This window comes from Dreissena polymorpha, chromosome 13, assembly GCF_020536995.1.
Source record: "Dreissena polymorpha isolate Duluth1 chromosome 13, UMN_Dpol_1.0, whole genome shotgun sequence".
NCBI classification, from domain to species: domain Eukaryota; kingdom Metazoa; phylum Mollusca; class Bivalvia; order Myida; family Dreissenidae; genus Dreissena; species Dreissena polymorpha.
The window spans coordinates 32,746,306-32,769,598 of record NC_068367.1 but is presented as its reverse complement, the minus strand read 5'-3'; the positions used below and the strand labels follow the sequence as shown (position 1 = coordinate 32,769,598).

The following is a 23,293-nucleotide window of genomic DNA, read 5'->3' as shown; positions in this document are numbered from 1 at the left end:
ATATGATAGTGTTTAGAATCGCGCGGAGATTGTAGAATGCTATTTTAAGAAGTCTATTAGAGAGAGAAAATCCAGTAAATACCAGATCCAAAAAGCGCGGAACACAAATATCGTCTGCGAAAATTAAGCATTGAATTACTGTATGGTGGACGCACCAGTTATCGAACACCTAAGAAATTACTTTAAAATTGAAACACTTTAAATAACAAAAACATTTTGTTTTAACTAATTACTAACAGTTCAATCATTTATTAACTTATTTGTATAGTTTTCCAGCAAATATCCTTCAAGAAATCATAACGATGATTCCCTGGTTATTGTCACCTCTAGCAGACAAAACAAAATGGCGGCCGATGTAAACATGACCCTTTTTTTTTTTTTTTTTTGAATCAGAGTTTATTTACAGGTCCTACCGGCCTCTTCACGAGGTCTTTGAGGTTCGACCTGATAAACATGACCCATAACCAGACTTTACATAAATACTACTCCAGTATATACAAAGTCACATGACTATCACGTGACCCGGACTCCGCGAAAAAATCTGCGTCTGCTACAATCAAAATTGCAAAGGGAAATGTGCTTTTTGGTGTGTAAATGCACGTTTTGATAAAAGCATTAAAAAGTAATAGCAAAAAACACATAAAAACGTGTAAATAACAATAATTGCATTCATTTAACCTGTTTCTGCGCATTTGTTTCAATCTAAGTAGGCAAGTAAGTCATGGACTTCATGTACGACCATTTGTTTATCGATGTGACCTCATGCGCACTTTTGCGCTTGCGCATATAGAACCAAAACAAAACGTTCGATAATAGGTGCTGTTCGATAACAGGTCTCGGGTTGTTAGGTGTTAGAATCCCTAGTTACCCGAAAAATTTGATTGGATCCGATACTTAGAAATAACCAATCAGATACTTTGTAACAAATGCAACACAATCAGTGCGTTCAGTAAGTATAACGTGTCAAGATGGCGGAGCGAATTGCATGGTTATTGTTTCTACTCGATGGATTCGCAGATAATTCGGAAATAGATCAGATTGGGATCAATAACTTTATTGCATACGATCATTTACATGTATTACCAGGTTTGTATTTGTACTTTTTAATATTGTGTAAAACTATCCGATGCATAATGTTGACAATTGTTAATTAAATGAGCCGCGTTCTGAGAAAACTGGGCTTAATGCATGTGCGTAAAGTGTCATCGCAGATAAGCCTGTGCAGTCCGCACATGCTAATCAGGGATTACACTTTCCGCTTTTATGGTATTTTTAATTTCAAGGAAGTCCCTCCTTACCGAAAATCAAGTTTATGCGGAAAGTGTCGTCCCTGATTAGCCTGTGCCAAAGACCTATAGATAACATGTACATGTTATCTATAGGTCTTTGCCTGTGTGGACTTCACAGGCTAATCTGGGATGACACTTAACGCACATGCACTAAGCCCAGTTTTCTCCGAATGCGACTGAAATAGTAACTTATTGTAATGTAATGTACTTGTGTCTTGTATTCGTTCAGTTGAACGTCAATATATTAATACATTTATTTTTGTTTTCAACCTATTAATTAAAATAAGGTATTGTTTTTAATCCGTTATTAGTTTCGTTATAGCTGACCTAGATTAAAACATTTCGGCATAAATTAATAAATAAAATTATTAATAAATTTATGTTTTTATATAATTTATATATAAATTTTGTAGGTGTGTGTTGCCAGTAATGGTTGAAGATATGCCAAACAAATTGTGCCTCTCTATACAGACAGATTTCAGGTCTCAATTTCGACTTCAAAGGCAATAGCAGATTATTCTTGTAACACAGCGAAATTAATTCAAATATTATCATTATCGAATTTCCAATTCGAACAAGAAGTAATGTAAATCAAATAGATAATTTGATCATACATACAATTTCATTTAAGACAATTATAAGTCACATGTAATAATTCATAGAATATTCATGCAAAAGCATTCAAAGCATAATACAAGCATTATACAATATGTTAATAACAATTCAAGCTGAAAACAAATATTAAATATGTAAATAAACAATTAATTTTATAATTGCAAAGCACTATACAAACATAGACACAAAGCAAGTTAACAAATTATCAATTATCTTATCTCACAATGACCTATTACATGTATATAAAATGATTTTCATTAAACTACTTAATTTGGGAGGGTGGGACTGGGAAATTCAAATTTTTTAACGCTGTGTGTTTCACGCTTACAAAAACAAGTATGAACTATTTTTCGAAAACCCGTGCGCTCGAGTTAGCAATTCGACCAATCATAAAAAAGTTGAAAGTGAACATCGCTCAACATTATTTTTAGAAAGGTATAGTGAGAACTTGTAAACAGAATTAACTTGCGTCATAAATTAAACATTTTAATTCAAGATTAAAATTAGCCAATCAGATACTTTGTAACAAATGCAACACAATCAGTGCGTTCAGTAAGTATAACGTGTCAAGATGGCGGAGCGAATTGCATGGTTATTGTTTCTACTCGATGGATTCGCAGATAATTCGGAAATAGATCAGATTGGGATCAATAACTTTATTGCATACGATCATTTACATGTATTACCAGGTTTGTATTTGTACTTTTTAATATTGTGTAAAACTATCCGATGCATAATGTTGACAATTGTTAATTAAATGAGCCGCGTTCTGAGAAAACTGGGCTTAATGCATGTGCGTAAAGTGTCATCGCAGATAAGCCTGTGCAGTCCGCACATGCTAATCAGGGATTACACTTTCCGCTTTTATGGTATTTTTAATTTCAAGGAAGTCCCTCCTTACCGAAAATCAAGTTTATGCGGAAAGTGTCGTCCCTGATTAGCCTGTGCCAAAGACCTATAGATAACATGTACATGTTATCTATAGGTCTTTGCCTGTGTGGACTTCACAGGCTAATCTGGGATGACACTTAACGCACATGCACTAAGCCCAGTTTTCTCCGAATGCGACTGAAATAGTAACTTATTGTAATGTAATGTACTTGTGTCTTGTATTCGTTCAGTTGAACGTCAATATATTAATACATTTATTTTTGTTTTCAACCTATTAATTAAAATAAGGTATTGTTTTTAATCCGTTATTAGTTTCGTTATAGCTGACCTAGATTAAAACATTTCGGCATAAATTAATAAATAAAATTATTAATAAATAAATGTTTTTATATAATTTATATATAAATTTTGTAGGTGTGTGTTGCCAGTAATGGTTGAAGATATGCCAAACAAATTGTGCCTCTCTATACAGACAGATTTCAGGTCTCAATTTCGACTTCAAAGGTCAACATATCACTGATATCAGGTTTGTCAGCTATTGGTTTGTATTATTCTTATCCACATTGCAGCAAGAATAACTGGATAACTTAACTTTTCAATAGCTATTACATGTAATTTAAATTAATCATGTTTCTAAATCATCCACTAAATGCGGCTAATTCTCCACTTGAAAGTGTTGTATGTTGGAAGTTTTTTGTGACAAAAACTTGGAGTAGATCTATTTTACTCCCAAACTTCCTTTAAGAAAGTGCAGCTGCTGTAGTGATGGAAAATCTACTTCTTTAAAATATTTATAAGTGAATAGACCTTTTTCACAATAAGCCAATAGCGTGTAGTCAAATGATTTGCAGAATTCGAGAATGAGGCTTAATGTGTAGAGATTTCTAATAGTGCGTCGCAATATCGCTCTGCTTTTTATCATTTTCAGAAACTAATATTAAAAAGATGGAAAAAATTCAAGAAAGGGCAATTAGTTTTATATACAACGACTATAGCACTCAATATATCGATCTTTTACAAAAGGTAGACCTTCCGTCCTTGCAAATAAGACGTATAAGATCAATGGCTATTGAAACATTCAAAATCATAAATGAAATTTCTCCACCTTTGTTAAATGATTTAATTGTTAAGAGACAGTCAACCATAAATTTTAGATATACCAATATTTTACAGATACCACAGGTACGCACAACAACATATGGTAAAAATTCTTTTAGATATGCTGCCCCCTCGATGTGGAACTCCCTACCAGAAGATTTTAGAAAATGTACAAATTTTTCGCAATTTAAAACTTTAATTGGGACATGGAATGGAAAAATCTGTAGGTGCAAATGCTGTAGACTGAATGGGATTTCCACAGCAAGGGAGCATCACATCACTTAGTTTCAAGTACACTTTCTGCTATAATGTTATATAATGTCAGTTTTGCTTAGCTTTGTGTGCTTTGGTTGCTTAGCATGCTCTATATGCTTTATTTTTACTTAAATGTTATATGCTGTTAGTGTTTTTCTTAGCTTTGTATGCTTTGTGTGCTTTGCATGCTATATATGCTTTGTAGGCCCTATATGCTTTATATGCTTTGTGTGATCTGTATGCTTTGTACACTTTGTGTGCTTTGCATGTTTTTTGTGTGCTTTATATACTTTATATGCATTGTTTGCATGTATACTTTGTGTGCTTTGCATGTGTTTCTTGCTCTATATACTCTATATGCCTTGTTTGCTAGGTGTATTTTTGTGTGCTGTGTATGCCTAGTATATTTTGTATGCCTGGCATGCTTTATGTGCTTTATTTGCGTTGAATTGCTATGTATGCTATGTATACTTTATGTGCCCTACGCTTTGTATACTCAGGTTGCTTTGTACGCTCCGTACGCTTTGTATGCTCTGCATGCTATGTATGCTCTTTATGCTTGATATGTTTTTTACGCTCTGCATGCTGTGTCTTAGTTGATATTTTATTCTTTCTCTTAAAAAATTATCTGACTTTTAATGTAAACAAATCTAAATTTTTTAGTACCATATCTGATGTTGTAATATCATGCTATATATTTATATGTATATCTGCCTTTTAATTGTAGAACAAATTGTTTCCAGTCTTTCAGCTTTTATACACTTGTTATTTCTTATTCATCATGTTTTATAGTCGGTTGTACAAGCTGTCTGAGCTTATGTTTGTTGTTTAACCCTTGCCGACTCAAAATAAATCTTATCTTATCTTATCTTATCTTATCTTCAGCGATTTAATGATATTGCCAACACAAGTTGACTTCGTCAGAATCAATCATTAATTACTTAATATATACTTTCCATTTTAAGTGCCAATATATGAAATACATTTTCTTGATTAAAGTACTTGTTTGTATTCAATTTTTTTGCACAAATTCTGACACTCAAAGTATGGCTTTCAATTCTTAGTGTGTGTAAATTGACAGTCTAACACTTATTGGATTATCTGACACTCTTTGTTTGCGCATTATTTGGGCAATCAATCAATTATTTTGTTTATTGATAGATCTTGCGTTTAAATGCCCCTGTATTCACCACAAACCCATAACCTCGTTATGATCAGATACTGTGCAGACAAATACTAAATAACAACGTGATGTCATAAACCACAGGTTGCAGATATCTGGTCATTTAACACAATTAATGACACCTCCATGTGACCATGCCTTCTCGTGGTTGTAGCATTGCGTAGCTGTTTCTTGGAATAATTTAACGCCAAATTCTCAATTGTTGCTTTTATTGAACATAAAAGATATTGTCAACATTGAAAGTCATCTGTCCAAACAGATTGTCAGAAACTAAATACCTAATAGATATTAGCCAGTTTTATCATAATTATAAAGTGCTTTATATCTATATATTTTAAATATTTCAAAAATTTAATGCTAAACATTAGTGTCATTTTCTTCTATTTTATAGGACTTTGTCTTATGCTTGATTCAACTCTTACATGTTCTATGATTTATGAAATAGTTAACACACTAATACATCCATACCTTTGAGAATTGTAGTCTTATAATACTTTGTATTGTATGTTCTATGATTTATGAAATAGTTAACACACTAATACATCCATACCTTTGAGAATTGTAGTCTTATAATACTTTGTATTGTATACTGCTAATTTATGACTTCGATTTGTGCAATAATCGATGTTTAGTCTTCAGACCACATTTACTCTGATGCTTATGGGTAACTGGTATTTTTATGCCCCCGGTAGGGTGGCATATAGCAGTTGAACTGTCAGTCAGTCAGTATGTCAGTCTGTCCGTCCGACCGAAAAAAAACTTTAACGTTGGCCATTACTTTTGCAATATTGAAGATAGCAACTTGATATTTGGCATGCATGTGTATCTCATGAAGCTGCACATTTTGAGTGGTGGAAGTTCAAGGTCAAGGTCATCCTTCAAGGTCAAAGATCAAAAATAATAATAACTTTTTTTTAAGCAGCGCAGTAGGGGGGCATTGTGTTTCTGACGAACACATCTCTTGTTATTTATAAAGATCAAATATAATTTATTAATATACACTAATAGTATTAAATATTATGTCCTTGAATTATTATTTAGGTATTATAATTTTTATATAAGAATTACTTATTAATTTATTGACTTAACACAGCATGACATGTGATGGTTGTCTGTATGCATATGTTTGACTTAATTGTAACCAGTGTCAGTTCGCATTAAAATCTTGATATTCAACGCAATTTGCATAGCAAAAGAAAATGGAGTTACACGTTCAGCCTCTTTCTGCAATTTGACGCGTCAGGTGATATGATTGATATCTTAAAATAGTATCGGTGTTCATATTGTGAAACTGGTCTATTATTCGATTATGATTAATTTGATGAATCAAGTTAATTTTTGTTAAATGTCTGTTTAAATATTAAATTAACATTACTACTCAAAAATAACGAAAATTCCGTACAATTGTTCGTAAAATAAACTTAACCAAATAAAAATCAGTGTTCCTTATGGCAATTGCAGAAATTTCAACGCCAGATCTGGTCTGGTAAAATAAATGTTTGTGGATACAAAATGCTCGTTTTTATTATTGTTTTGCATATCTATTCATACGACACATGAACACCAAAATGATGTTTGTGTGTCGTATGAATAGATATATTGGCGGGAATTAATTGAGGCCACAAATAAATTAAAACGAGCATTTTGTATCTACAAAAATCTATGTAATCATACCACATCTAGCGTTGAAATTTTGGCTATTGCTATAAGGAACACTGATTGTTTAGATGTTAACTTTATTTTACGAAATACTTAAAGAAATTTTCGTTGATTTTGAGCGTTATAGAGACTTTAAGAAATTTATTTTATAACAATAAAGTAATATATAGGGAATTGAGTTACCTACACATTCTTTTAAAAGAAATTTGAGTTGTTAATGTATACTTCATTTATAATGCCCCCCTTCGAAGAAGAGGGGGTATATTGCTTTGCACATGTTGGTCTGTCTGTCGGTCGGTCCGTCCACCAGGTGGTTTCCGGATGATAACTCGAGAACGCTTGGGGCTGGGATCATGAAACTTCATAGGTACATTGATCATGACTCGCAGATGACCCCTATTGATTTTGAGGTCAAAGGTCAAGGTCACGGTGAACCGAAATAGTAAAATGGTTTCCGGATGATAACTCAAGAACGCTTAGGCCTAGGATCATGAAACTTGATAGGTAGATTGATCATGACTCGCAGTTGACCCCTAATGATTTTCAGGTCACTAGGTCAAAGGTCAAGGTCACAGTGATCCGAAAAAGTAAAATGGTTTTCGGATGAGAACTCAAGAACGCTTAGGCCTAGGATCATGAAACTTCGTAGGTAGATTGATAATGGCTGGCAGATGACCCCTATTGATTTTCAGGTCACTAGGTCAAAGGTCAAGGTCACAGCGACAAAAAACATATTCACACAATGGCTGTCACTACAACGGAGAGCCCATATGGGGGGCATGCATGTTTTACAAACAGCCCTTGTTTTGTAGGAATTCTGTGAAACTGTGGCACCATGTATGGTACGTGAACGCACAATGTCTGTTGGAAAAAGGATATTGTAATAAGTAAAGGTAAATTTTATGTGAAGGAGGCTTGACAATTGCAAATATGGTTAGTTTTTTTTGTAAGGCTCGCAGAAAGTGGCCCTAGCCTTCATATGTAAATAAAAAGCCGAAGGAGTATTTATGAAAAATCGTGTAATCAAGTGTGCAATCTGTTAAATTTTATTTATTAGCTCATCTATTTTTTTGAAAAAAAATTATGAGCTATTGTCATCACCTTGGCGTCGGCGTCCGGTTAAGTTTTGTGTTAAGGTCCACTTTTCTCATGAAGTATCAAGTATAAAACTTATTACATTTACTAACTACCATGAGGGGACTGGGCATGCAATGTTAGATAATTCTGGCGTGCAATTTGACAGAATTTTTATTATTAGAAAATTGAAAATTTGGTTAAGTTTTGTGTTTAGGTCCATTTTAATCCTTAAGTATCAAAGCTATTGCTTTCATACTTGCAACACTTACTATCATAAAGGGACTGTGCAGACAAAGTTATGTTACTCTGACTGGCATTTTGAAAGTATTATGTGCCCTTTTTATTCTTAGAAAATTGAAAATTTGGTTAAGTTTTGTGTTTTGGTCCACTTTACTCCTAAAGTATCATAGATATTGCTTTCATACTTGGAACACTCGCAAATTATCATAAGGGGAAAGTACAGGACAAGTTGAATAACTCTGGTTGTCATTTTGACAGAATTATGGTCCTTTTCTTACTTAGTAACTTTGAATATATGGTTAAATTTTGTGTTTTGATCTACTTTACTTCTCAAGTACCAAGGCTATTGCTTTCAAACTTCAAATACTGTCATGCTATCATAAGTTACTGTACCTGGCAAGTTGAATTTTACCTTGACCTTTGAATGACCATGACTCTCAAGGTGAAATTATTAAATTTTGCTAAAATTTCCATAACTTCTTTACAAGCATTACAAAGCAACTCTTATCTGACATACCACAATAGACTCCACCCAAACCATCCCCCACGCCCCCCCCCCCCCCAAAAAAGAAAAAAGTACTTTTTTCATTTTGAAAGATCATCTAATAAATGACCACACCCTCACACTATACCCCCCGACCATTTTTTTTTAAACATGGCTAAAAAACACAAATATTTATTTTTATCATTTTTCATTTTTATAGTGTAATAAATGACCACACCACCACACTATACACCCTTCTCCACCCCACCTCTCCCTCCTTTGTGATTGAAGTATTGAGATAGGTCCCTTCAACTTTTAAAAAAATAGATGAGAGGTCTGAACCCGCAGGGCGGTGCTCTTGTTAACAATCAAATGAGACATAACTTAGAAGCTTCACTTCATTTACTTTGTCTGGCTGGCGTAGTGGATATGGTGTTCACCTAGTGATGGGAACATTTTGGGTTCAACCCTGTTTATTAGCGGTCTCTTTATCTTCATATATACAAAGTACTGATTATTCCCAGAAAACGGACTCTAGAATGTCTTAATAAGCCTAAAGCTTTCAATGCAATCAAGCATAATTAATATGGCTTAACTCTAGCATGAATTATACTTTAGTATTTCAGGGACTCAACATTACACAGTCATTTCAACATGTAGAGTCTTGTCAGCAATGATGGAGCAGTACATCAGATTTCCAGAATCTCGTCATGAGCTGAAGATCATTGCCTATGGATTTCATGAATGATGTAGAATGATTGGACTCTTGATGGAACCCACAGTGCATGTCCTGCTTCAACATCTGAGCATAGGTCCTTGTTTATCAGCAGTTTAGTTCTTCAAGCAGTCTGTGACAGTAACTTGAAATGTTTGGACATATGACCTGGATGGCCAAGTTCTGTGCATGATTCCCATTTAAATAGGAACGGCCCAGTGGCGCATTAAATGGACATTTTTCGAATGTTCTCGAGGATTCAGCTTACCGCCTGACAAGAAATCTTGCTTTTTGTTCCGTATCGAGGTCATGGACATTTGTATCATTTGCAAAAGATACTGCGATATTTGTGCCTTTGTTCATGCTTTATAGTTGATTAACAATTGGAAGCCATAACCTGTTTTATAGGATGGTGTTAGTGGGACAATGAATTTTGTAAAGATTTAAAGACTGGAAAAGATAATTAAAAGTCAAAAGAGTTCTGCTATTGTTAAGCATGCTTTATTGATTTGTAATGTTAGAAAGATAACATTATTAACAGAATAAAATGTCCATAATTTGAATATTCTACTGTTTTCAGCAACATTTAATTTGATATAGTACAAAATGCTGCATCATGTTATATCATGATCTGTTTTGTGAACAATGACCTTTCAATGTATATTTAATAATTTGTCAATGGGTGTTACACGCATAAGCCCTACCATTAGCCCAAAAAGGAATTGCTTAGGAGTTTTGCCACCTTCTAGAGAAAAATACTTATCAGAAACAATTGCATTTTGGAAAGTCTATGGCTAGTAAAATTTGGATTTCTTTTGGATACCCAAGGTTACCAATTTATGTTTAATGAATTTGCAATAAAAAGCTTTGACAGAACATAATGTCACAGAGTCGAACACGTGTATGGAATAAAGTGGAAGTTGATTTAATGAGTAATACACATTATATGCTTCTTTGATTAAAAGTTTGTGTTTTCACTAAAACTGCAAACATAGTAAGCTTAATGGTATTGCAACTAAATAAAAGATTCAGATTTAAATTGTATTATTTGAATGCATTGTCTAATACATATGAGCCTCGCTCTGTGAAAAAGGGGTTTAATGCATGTGCACTCCAGATTAGGCTGGGCAGACCGCACATGCTAATCAGGGACGATACTTAAGGCACATGCATTAAACCCCTTTTTCACAGAGCAAGGCTCATATATGTTCAATAAACCAAAGATAATCAAAAACAAAATGAGACATTTAACCCTGTACCACTCAAAAACGCACTAAGACACATTCGAGAATAAATTTCATTTAAGACCTTTCTTAATATATTAAAGTTTTAAAGACTTTGTTTCCAACCCATGGATACTGATGAGCAGCAAACAGCATAAAACCTGAACAGATTGTGAGTTACTTGCAGGCTGTTCTGGTTTTATGATGTTTGCATGTAGAAAATTTAAAATTTCCTCAGAGCAGGAAAAGGTTAATAATAACACAACAGCAATTATACTTAAGTATTTTTAAGACTTCATACTAATGCAAGTAACTTTAAACTGTCTAACCAAAATCGGAGATGGTGGAGGGCAAAATTAATGGCTGTGCACCTTGAATTATCTATTCATACTAAAACAATATAATGTTGATCTACAGTATCTTGTACAGCATGCATCTAATACTACAGCCAAATTTGCTTACAAATAATATTACAAGAAACACAAGTCATTAAAGACTTAACTTTATTGCATCAACCATTTAGCAGGAATAAAATATAAAGACAAAAATTATGGCAATTTTTTCATCTGAACATACAAGTCTTGATATACAATCCCATTGCATATAAAAACGACAGTTTACTATTTCTCCGTTCTATATGTCAGCATAAAGACAAGATGGTATTCACTGTGCAATAAAACACACGCAATCATAATACAATTGCTTTTAATTAAATGAACTGTACCTTCATTAACATTCAAGAATTTTAATATAAATACATGATGAAAGATGAGCTTTTTCTTGTCTTAAAATAACTTGATACTTTGCAATGACCAAACAATACAACTCAACATACAAATTATCCAACAAAATATATTTTAATGACACAATATTTTTATTCAACAATAGGAATAGCTTAAGGTTGTAACATTTTACACTAAAGTCACAGTGTCAATCTAAGCAAAGAGTAGAATCATAAAGAGATGTCCACAACGGATGATGTGCAAGCTGGCTCTGACTCACATTTCCACATCAGTTGATGTGCAAGCTGGTTATTACAAGGATGTGAACAACCGATGACGTGCAAGCTCTAAGACAGATATCCACAACAGAGATTGTCCTTGCTGGCTCTGACTAATGTCCACAAGTAAATAACATGCAAGCTATCTCTGACTGATGTCCTAAACATATGACGTGCAAGCTGGCTCTTACACAGATGTCCACAACAGATTACGTGCAAGCTAGCACTTACACGGATGTCCACAACAGAGGATGTGCAAGCTGGCTCTAACACTGATGTCCAAAAGAGATGACATGCAAGCTGGCTCTTACACGGATGTTCACAACAGATGACGTGCAAGCTAGCACTAACACCGATGTCCACAATAGAGGACGTGCAAGCTGGCTCTAACACGGATGTCCACAACAGATCATGACGTGCAAGCTGGCTCTGACTCGGTTGTCCACAACAGATGTCAGATGGGCAAGCTGGCTCTGCCTCAGGTATGTACACAGAAGATGATGTTCAAGTTGGGAACACTGCTACAGCTATAAAATACAAACACCATGTTTCATACTATCATATTATTTTACTACATGTATTTCTTCTACAATACAGAGCATTATACTCATTATTAGCATTCTGCTATTGATATCTTAAGGTTTACCAGATGCTTTGTGTGAAGATAGTTCATAACAGAAATTAGCCGTAAAACACTTTTTAGACGTAATGTGCATTCTGCTTTAAGAAATATAGCTCAGAATTCACTGGTTAAATCAAACTTTTTGGACTAAATTGGCGTGGCATGCAGACAAAATGTTGAGTTTTGAAACTGTGTCGTATCTGGTGTGAATCTCGAGTTATTTAATTTGGTCAGTATATCAGATGTGTGCACCTGTTATATGTTAACTGTAAGAGTTTAGAATGTCTTGACAGTCATTGTGTTTGTAATACATTGTGTTATCTTTCAGATTTGTGTGACAGTTAAATATGATAATCAATAATCTTGTTCTGCATGCCGGTCAAATTGTTCCGTGGTAAACACCTACCCATTGTGGTCAACTCATACCTGTTTTTTAGTCAACTTGTACCTACCCAAACTAAACCCGTACCCGATATACAGAAATAGGTGTAGGATGGTTAGCTTATAAGTCAAACTCATAGAGACAATTTTTATTTTCCTCTTGATGTTTCCACTTAAATTATCTAAGCATTGCTCACGCAAGTTGTCTGCTGCAGATATGTATAAGCAGCGAAAGTGTTGATGAAAATTGACACTTGTGGTTGATGTCTTTCAAAAATTTTACAATTGTGACAAAATAAGACAAATGAAACAAGTTGAATAGTTTGAATGAGGTACGAGTTGACAACAAGAGCATCTCATTTCAAAAATTTTACAATTGTGACAAAATAAGACAAATGAAACAAGTTGAATAGTTTGAATGAGGTACGAGTTGACAACAAGAGCACCGCATAACGGGTGCCACGCTCTGCTACAGGTGCTTGTCAGATTATTTTTTTTAGAGGTCACAATGACCTTGACCTAGTGACCCCAGAATGGGTGTGGCGTGTAAAACAAATCAACATGCATCTACATATGAAGTTTCAAAGTTGTAGGTGAAAGCACTTTATTTTAGAGCCAATGTTAAAGTTTTATAGTAGAGGTCACAGTAACCTTGACCTTTGACCTAATGACCCAAAAATGGGTGTGGCGTGTAAAACTCATCAAGGTGCATCTACATATGAAGTTTCAAAGTTGTAGGTGGAAGCACTTTGATTTTAGAGCCTATGTTAAAGTTTTATATTAGAGGTCAAAGTGACTTTGACCTAGTGACCCAAAAATGGGTGTGGCGTGTAGAACTCATCAAGGTGCATCTACATTTGAAATTTCAAAGTTGTAGGTGGAGCACTTTGATTTTAGAGCCAATGCTAAAGTTTTAGCACGACGCCTACGGCGTACGACGAGCTGGCTATGACAATACCTCGGGTTTTCTCCGAAAACGCCGAGATAAAAATGGGTACGAGTTGACCAAGGTACGAGTTGCCTTTGGGATGAATTGCCTGTAAAGCCTTTTTCTTTTTCTTTTTAATTGAAGATGTATACGGTGCTAGACTAGAGCATACGACTGCCATAACAATAACTTGGCTCTCTACTAACTGAGCTTAAGGGAAGATGTTTCTTACACACAAACACTATATTTCATTATTTGACGACATATGATTATGACGTGTTTATGCGGGTGTTTGTTTTATCAGAGACGTTTGCATATAGACAAACCGTGAAAACAACACTCGATACTCTTGAGCTGTTTTAATTGCATTAAAATTCATAATTCATGTATGTTAAATACTAACCTCATTGCTAATGTCATCAAAATTGATCACTCTTTCGCCCTTAAGGTTACATTACACTAAATCATTGTGTATCCCTCCGTGGTCCATTCGAAAGTAGTGCCTATTTCTAAAGAGTTCCTTTTCTCTTCTTGAATATAAGCCATTTAACAATGTGAGACATGACTTTTGTGGTTATTTGTAATATCCTGTATGTGTCTGGAGTACTTTGATGCCTTGGATTGGAAGCTAACTTAAAAGATGAACTTTTGAGGGTGTGTTTTCTATTGTGTGGGGCTTTTGTCGAAATTAGGATTCCGAAACACGTTTTTCTACGGTGGGTTCATTCGACAGCGATTTACTTTCTTAGAAGTTGCGAGACGGTATGTTTTTGATTGCAATTATTGGAAGATGACAGATCCATCTTTAAAATGATACCAGGTTCGGAAAAATTGATACGTCGAAAAGGCAAGAAAAATGCTGTGAAAGTTGTCAGTTTTATAATGGGACCCTATGGGAATCGGAATTAGTGTAATATAACCTTTAAAAAGCACATTTACTGCAATGTCAAGGTCACATGGATTCGTCTGCAAGCGAGACAAGTAGAACATGAATTTTAATTAATGTTTTGATGATTTGGGTGCTAAAATAGATGAGAGGTGTCAATATTTTGGTCCAAATGGATGTTTTAGGTGGTTTTAGACGGTTCCGTATGGGTGGGGGACCTGGTATTGACAAGTAAGGGTAACATTTCCAACAAATCTTAAATGTAAATATTATTATGTCCATAGATTGAAGTTTCAGGTGGAGAGTAAGATGAAAAATATGCAAAATTACATGCATGCAACCCATTTATGCCATTTTTCTCTTTGTTTGTAGGCCTGACCGTTTGTCCTTGAGCCGTAGATGGTCAACAATCCGCTAGCTGTCTTGCTCTGACTGGTGCACTGGACATGATTTCAATGTGAGTCATCATACTGATTGTTTAATTAACACATGAATTTCAGTTTGTTCGTTAAAGTACTAACTTAGCTGTGTATTTTTACAGTGGACGTAGTGGTGCGGTGCAGGTGGTAGACTAGGTATTTCCATATATACACTATGTTTACAGAATTGCGGCCAGTGGAGCAACATAGCTAATGAGTTTATAGCACTAGTTTTTCAGACAAATAACTTTATTTTCAACCTATAAAGCATATTTAGCTGTAGGTGGGGCCAATTGGCTGTAAGATCTGGCTTTTGTTCTGTTAAGCCCTTAGAGTAATGAATTTCAGAGTGAAGACCATAGCGCCTTTTCCTAGTCAAGTATCGGGCAGCTGTATGTCTTTTCAGAAATGCACATGTCTTTTTAAGCATGTCATTGTGTTTGCTTTTAATAAGATAGGCAATAAACTCATAACCTTTAGACAAATGAGCATCTGTAAATTCAGATTTCACTATTTCAGAGTCAGCCAGACCATGATTGAGCTTAAGGATTGTGCTGCGGATGCAGCCTGTGCAGTTCCGGGAGAAAGTCACTGTCTCGGGCAATGCGGTCTGGTATCAGGTAAGCATTATTGAAAGCCTCACACTTTTGGGGGGTCTGAAGCCTTGTGCTGTCAATGCGATCTGGTTCAAGTACAATAAGAATGCATTCTCAAAGCAGTACTTCATCAGATATGGTTATCTCAAGCTTACAGTTCGCGGGCAGATATGACTTCGATTTGTTCTTGCTAGCAGAACCCCTACAGGCCAAACTATGCGTTAAGCACTATTTTCCACAGCAACCCTTGCAGACAGAAAAACAATACTTAAAATTACTTTTGGCATTTTATTTCTAATTTCCTACATATCTCTTTTGTATGTTTGTTTGCCCTTTTTTACTCTGACATGCCATCTTGCTCACATTGATGGAGCATACCTGTTTTTGTTTAGAGCCAAGTCCCCGGCTGCTCGAGTTTGCCGTGTCAATAATGAGAAAGCCATGGCATGATGTCTCCTCTATGTGTATCCTTATCTCAGTGTTGAACATAATTGCCAGTTTCAGGGGCCTAAACATTTTATTTTATTAAAGGTCTGGATGATCCTTGCCTGACTGCGGGTTTGTGTACACCTCAATCCGACTCTGTGTCCTGAACAGAGGCCGCAGTGGTGCAGCGCTTGTGGACGATCCATCAACATCCTGAAAGGTCAACACTACACTAAGCTGGGAAAATTGATCCTGATAGTCATCCCCAGGTAGTGGAATGAATGTTCACTGAACTACAGAGGAATCACACCCAAATGACTTTCCTGCCACGACATTAGTGTGGCCACTCGCGTAGGAATTCCTTAGCAAACATGCTCTTTTGCATGGTGACTGTGGACATTTTTGCAAAACTTATGCTTTCAACACTGGATTTTAAAGAGAATACTTAATAAAATGTCGCTAACAGGACTTATTTATATGAGAGAGACTATCTGGATGCGCATTAAGTGTCACTTTGTGTCGTAAGCTGTTGAAGGAGCGATTTGCGCCTTTTTAAGTGTTAATTTTGGGTAGCCGGCTTGTATCAGCTTGAAAGCTGAAAATTATGCCTCTCATCATAATAGCATTAATTTTTGTAATTGCAATGTGTATGTTTAGATTGTAAGTGAAGCTTTTAATAATAATTTTCTTAAAAAACATGATTTTATATGCTGTCAGTGAGTTTTTTATTGAAAAAAAGTGCTTAAAATTTAAAAAAAGTCTCCTATTTCATCAAGAAAAGTACACTGATTCACAATCAATACATTTATTTGGGCCTTTTGCTGATATATTGGTGAATTTCGCATGCAATGATACCAGTTTTTGCCATGAAAGTTACGCGTAACAATAATTGGAGACGCAAAATCAGCTGTCGTCACTTAGACTAAAAATCATGCATTCCGACTTGACTGCGGCCAATTTAGTCACCGCTTTAAATGGCCATTTTAAGGCCTTTACCCCCATCCGAATGCACTGAAATTGCATATTCATTGTGGAAATAGTTGAAATCTCATGTGGAGAAAGTTTGAAAAAGATAGGACAAAGTTGAGTTCCCTTAAAGGTTACATTACACTAAATCATTGTGTATCCCTCCGTGGTCCATTCGAAAGTAGTGCCTATTTCTAAAGAGTTCCTTTTCTCTTCTTGAATATAAGCCATTTAACAATGTGAGACATGACTTTTGTGGTTATTTGTAATATCCTGTATGTGTCTGGAGTACTTTGATGCCTTGGATTGGAAGCTAACTTAAAAGATGAACTTTTGAGGGTGTGTTTTCTATTGTGTGGGGCTTTTGTCGAAATTAGGATTCCGAAACACGTTTTTCTACGGTGGGTTCATTCGACAGCGATTTACTTTCTTAGAAGTTGCGAGACGGTATGTTTTTGATTGCAATTATTGGAAGATGACAGATCCATCTTTAAAATGATACCAGGTTCGGAAAAATTGATACGTCGAAAAGGCAAGAAAAATGCTGTGAAAGTTGTCAGTTTTATAATGGGACCCTATGGGAATCGGAATTAGTGTAATATAACCTTTAAAAAGCACATTTACTGCAATGTCAAGGTCACATGGATTCGTCTGCAAGCGAGACAAGTAGAACATGAATTTTAATTAATGTTTTGATGATTTGGGTGCTAAAATAGATGAGAGGTGTCAATATTTTGGTCCAAATGGATGTTTTAGGTGGTTTTAGACGGTTCCGTATGGGTGGGGGACCTGGTATTGACAAGTAAGGGTAACATTTCCAACAAATCTTAAATGTAAATATTATTATGTCCATAGATTGAAGTTTCAGGTGGAGAGTAAGATGAAAAATATGCAAAATTACATGCATGCAACCCATTTATGCCATTTTTCTCTTTGTTTGTAGGCCTGACCGTTTGTCCTTGAGCCGTAGATGGTCAACAATCCGCTAGCTGTCTTGCTCTGACTGGTGCACTGGACATGATTTCAATGTGAGTCATCATACTGATTGTTTAATTAACACATGAATTTCAGTTTGTTCGTTAAAGTACTAACTTAGCTGTGTATTTTTACAGTGGACGTAGTGGTGCGGTGCAGGTGGTAGACTAGGTATTTCCATATATACACTATGTTTACAGAATTGCGGCCAGTGGAGCAACATAGCTAATGAGTTTATAGCACTAGTTTTTCAGACAAATAACTTTATTTTCAACCTATAAAGCATATTTAGCTGTAGGTGGGGCCAATTGGCTGTAAGATCTGGCTTTTGTTCTGTTAAGCCCTTAGAGTAATGAATTTCAGAGTGAAGACCATAGCGCCTTTTCCTAGTCAAGTATCGGGCAGCTGTATGTCTTTTCAGAAATGCACATGTCTTTTTAAGCATGTCATTGTGTTTGCTTTTAATAAGATAGGCAATAAACTCATAACCTTTAGACAAATGAGCATCTGTAAATTCAGATTTCACTATTTCAGAGTCAGCCAGACCATGATTGAGCTTAAGGATTGTGCTGCGGATGCAGCCTGTGCAGTTCCGGGAGAAAGTCACTGTCTCGGGCAATGCGGTCTGGTATCAGGTAAGCATTATTGAAAGCCTCACACTTTTGGGGGGTCTGAAGCCTTGTGCTGTCAATGCGATCTGGTTCAAGTACAATAAGAATGCATTCTCAAAGCAGTACTTCATCAGATATGGTTATCTCAAGCTTACAGTTCGCGGGCAGATATGACTTCGATTTGTTCTTGCTAGCAGAACCCCTACAGGCCAAACTATGCGTTAAGCACTATTTTCCACAGCAACCCTTGCAGACAGAAAAACAATACTTAAAATTACTTCTGGCATTTTATTTCTAATTTCCTACATATCTCTTTTGTATGTTTGTTTGCCCTTTTTTACTCTGACATGCCATCTTGCTCACATTGATGGAGCATACCTGTTTTTGTTTAGAGCCAAGTCCCCGGCTGCTCGAGTTTGCCGTGTCAATAATGAGAAAGCCATGGCATGATGTCTCCTCTATGTGTATCCTTATCTCAGTGTTGAACATAATTGCCAGTTTCAGGGGCCTAAACATTTTATTTTATTAAAGGTCTGGATGATCCTTGCCTGACTGCGGGTTTGTGTACACCTCAATCCGACTCTGTGTCCTGAACAGAGGCCGCAGTGGTGCAGCGCTTGTGGACGATCCATCAACATCCTGAAAGGTCAACACTACACTAAGCTGGGAAAATTGATCCTGATAGTCATCCCCAGGTAGTGGAATGAATGTTCACTGAACTACAGAGGAATCACACCCAAATGACTTTCCTGCCACGACATTAGTGTGGCCACTCGCGTAGGAATTCCTTAGCAAACATGCTCTTTTGCATGGTGACTGTGGACATTTTTGCAAAACTTATGCTTTCAACACTGGATTTTAAAGAGAATACTTAATAAAATGTCGCTAACAGGACTTATTTATATGAGAGAGACTATCTGGATGCGCATTAAGTGTCACTTTGTGTCGTAAGCTGTTGAAGGAGCGATTTGCGCCTTTTTAAGTGTTAATTTTGGGTAGCCGGCTTGTATCAGCTTGAAAGCTGAAAATTATGCCTCTCATCATAATAGCATTAATTTTTGTAATTGCAATGTGTATGTTTAGATTGTAAGTGAAGCTTTTAATAATAATTTTCTTAAAAAACATGATTTTATATGCTGTCAGTGAGTTTTTATTGAAAAAAGTGCTTAAAATTTAAAAAAAGTCTCCTATTTCATCAAGAAAAGTACACTGATTCACAATCAATACATTTATTTGGGCCTTTTGCTGATATATTGGTGAATTTCGCATGCAATGATACCAGTTTTTGCCATGAAAGTTACGCGTAACAATAATTGGAGACGCAAAATCAGCTGTCGTCACTTAGACTAAAAATCATGCATTCCGACTTGACTGCGGCCAATTTAGTCACCGCTTTAAATGGCCATTTTAAGGCCTTTACCCCCATCCGAATGCACTGAAATTGCATATTCATTGTGGAAATAGTTGAAATCTCATGTGGAGAAAGTTTGAAAAAGATAGGACAAAGTTGAGTTCCCTTAAAGGTTACATTACACTAAATCATTGTGTATCCCTCCGTGGTCCATTCGAAAGTAGTGCCTATTTCTAAAGAGTTCCTTTTCTCTTCTTGAATATAAGCCATTTAACAATGTGAGACATGACTTTTGTGGTTATTTGTAATATCCTGTATGTGTCTGGAGTACTTTGATGCCTTGGATTGGAAGCTAACTTAAAAGATGAACTTTTGAGGGTGTGTTTTCTATTGTGTGGGGCTTTTGTCGAAATTAGGATTCCGAAACACGTTTTTCTACGGTGGGTTCATTCGACAGCGATTTACTTTCTTAGAAGTTGCGAGACGGTATGTTTTTGATTGCAATTATTGGAAGATGACAGATCCATCTTTAAAATGATACCAGGTTCGGAAAAATTGATACGTCGAAAAGGCAAGAAAAATGCTGTGAAAGTTGTCAGTTTTATAATGGGACCCTATGGGAATCGGAATTAGTGTAATATAACCTTTAAAAAGCACATTTACTGCAATGTCAAGGTCACATGGATTCGTCTGCAAGCGAGACAAGTAGAACATGAATTTTAATTAATGTTTTGATGATTTGGGTGCTAAAATAGATGAGAGGTGTCAATATTTTGGTCCAAATGGATGTTTTAGGTGGTTTTAGACGGTTCCGTATGGGTGGGGGACCTGGTATTGACAAGTAAGGGTAACATTTCCAACAAATCTTAAATGTAAATATTATTATGTCCATAGATTGAAGTTTCAGGTGGAGAGTAAGATGAAAAATATGCAAAATTACATGCATGCAACCCATTTATGCCATTTTTCTCTTTGTTTGTAGGCCTGACCGTTTGTCCTTGAGCCGTAGATGGTCAACAATCCGCTAGCTGTCTTGCTCTGACTGGTGCACTGGACATGATTTCAATGTGAGTCATCATACTGATTGTTTAATTAACACATGAATTTCAGTTTGTTCGTTAAAGTACTAACTTAGCTGTGTATTTTTACAGTGGACGTAGTGGTGCGGTGCAGGTGGTAGACTAGGTATTTCCATATATACACTATGTTTACAGAATTGCGGCCAGTGGAGCAACATAGCTAATGAGTTTATAGCACTAGTTTTTCAGACAAATAACTTTATTTTCAACCTATAAAGCATATTTAGCTGTAGGTGGGGCCAATTGGCTGTAAGATCTGGCTTTTGTTCTGTTAAGCCCTTAGAGTAATGAATTTCAGAGTGAAGACCATAGCGCCTTTTCCTAGTCAAGTATCGGGCAGCTGTATGTCTTTTCAGAAATGCACATGTCTTTTTAAGCATGTCATTGTGTTTGCTTTTAATAAGATAGGCAATAAACTCATAACCTTTAGACAAATGAGCATCTGTAAATTCAGATTTCACTATTTCAGAGTCAGCCAGACCATGATTGAGCTTAAGGATTGTGCTGCGGATGCAGCCTGTGCAGTTCCGGGAGAAAGTCACTGTCTCGGGCAATGCGGTCTGGTATCAGGTAAGCATTATTGAAAGCCTCACACTTTTGGGGGGTCTGAAGCCTTGTGCTGTCAATGCGATCTGGTTCAAGTACAATAAGAATGCATTCTCAAAGCAGTACTTCATCAGATATGGTTATCTCAAGCTTACAGTTCGCGGGCAGATATGACTTCGATTTGTTCTTGCTAGCAGAACCCCTACAGGCCAAACTATGCGTTAAGCACTATTTTCCACAGCAACCCTTGCAGACAGAAAAACAATACTTAAAATTACTTCTGGCATTTTATTTCTAATTTCCTACATATCTCTTTTGTATGTTTGTTTGCCCTTTTTACTCTGACATGCCATCTTGCTCACATTGATGGAGCATACCTGTTTTTGTTTAGAGCCAAGTCCCCGGCTGCTCGAGTTTGCCGTGTCAATAATGAGAAAGCCATGGCATGATGTCTCCTCTATGTGTATCCTTATCTCAGTGTTGAACATAATTGCCAGTTTCAGGGGCCTAAACATTTTATTTTATTAAAGGTCTGGATGATCCTTGCCTGACTGCGGGTTTGTGTACACCTCAATCCGACTCTGTGTCCTGAACAGAGGCCGCAGTGGTGCAGCGCTTGTGGACGATCCATCAACATCCTGAAAGGTCAACACTACACTAAGCTGGGAAAATTGATCCTGATAGTCATCCCAGGTAGTGGAATGAATGTTCACTGAACTACAGAGGAATCACACCCAAATGACTTTCCTGCCACGACATTAGTGTGGCCACTCGCGTAGGAATTCCTTAGCAAACATGCTCTTTTGCATGGTGACTGTGGACATTTTTGCAAAACTTATGCTTTCAACACTGGATTTTAAAGAGAATACTTAATAAAATGTCGCTAACAGGACTTATTTATATGAGAGAGACTATCTGGATGCGCATTAAGTGTCACTTTGTGTCGTAAGCTGTTGAAGGAGCGATTTGCGCCTTTTTAAGTGTTAATTTTGGGTAGCCGGCTTGTATCAGCTTGAAAGCTGAAAATTATGCCTCTCATCATAATAGCATTAATTTTTGTAATTGCAATGTGTATGTTTAGATTGTAAGTGAAGCTTTTAATAATAATTTTCTTAAAAACATGATTTTATATGCTGTCAGTGAGTTTTTTATTGAAAAAAAGTGCTTAAAATTTAAAAAAAGTCTCCTATTTCATCAAGAAAAGTACACTGATTCACAATCAATACATTTATTTGGGCCTTTTGCTGATATATTGGTGAATTTCGCATGCAATGATACCAGTTTTTGCCATGAAAGTTACGCGTAACAATAATTGGAGACGCAAAATCAGCTGTCGTCACTTAGACTAAAAATCATGCATTCCGACTTGACTGCGGCCAATTTAGTCACCGCTTTAAATGGCCATTTTAAGGCCTTTACCCCCATCCGAATGCACTGAAATTGCATATTCATTGTGGAAATAGTTGAAATCTCATGTGGAGAAAGTTTGAAAAAGATAGGACAAAGTTGAGTTCCCTTAAAGGTTACATTACACTAAATCATTGTGTATCCCTCCGTGGTCCATTCGAAAGTAGTGCCTATTTCTAAAGAGTTCCTTTTCTCTTCTTGAATATAAGCCATTTAACAATGTGAGACATGACTTTTGTGGTTATTTGTAATATCCTGTATGTGTCTGGAGTACTTTGATGCCTTGGATTGGAAGCTAACTTAAAAGATGAACTTTTGAGGGTGTGTTTTCTATTGTGTGGGGCTTTTGTCGAAATTAGGATTCCGAAACA

At 36.0% G+C, this 23,293-nt stretch overlaps 1 long non-coding RNA gene across 2 annotated transcripts; it reads left to right on the top strand.

Moving 5' to 3' along the window:
* Positions 1 to 3,877: 3,877 nt before the first annotated feature.
* On the top strand, positions 3,878 to 22,628 carry LOC127854930 (uncharacterized). Of its 2 annotated transcripts, XR_008037226.1 has the most exons (10): positions 3,878 to 3,996; positions 14,919 to 15,003; positions 15,485 to 15,585; positions 16,093 to 16,256; positions 17,897 to 17,981; positions 18,463 to 18,563; positions 19,071 to 19,234; positions 20,873 to 20,957; positions 21,439 to 21,539; positions 22,046 to 22,628. It is a non-coding gene; the product is annotated as an uncharacterized LOC127854930 (long non-coding RNA). The 2 variants fall into 2 exon arrangements; XR_008037225.1 differs by lacking the exon at positions 3,878 to 3,996 and having other exon boundaries at positions 14,232 to 15,003.
* The last annotated feature ends 665 nt before the right edge of the window (positions 22,629 to 23,293 follow it).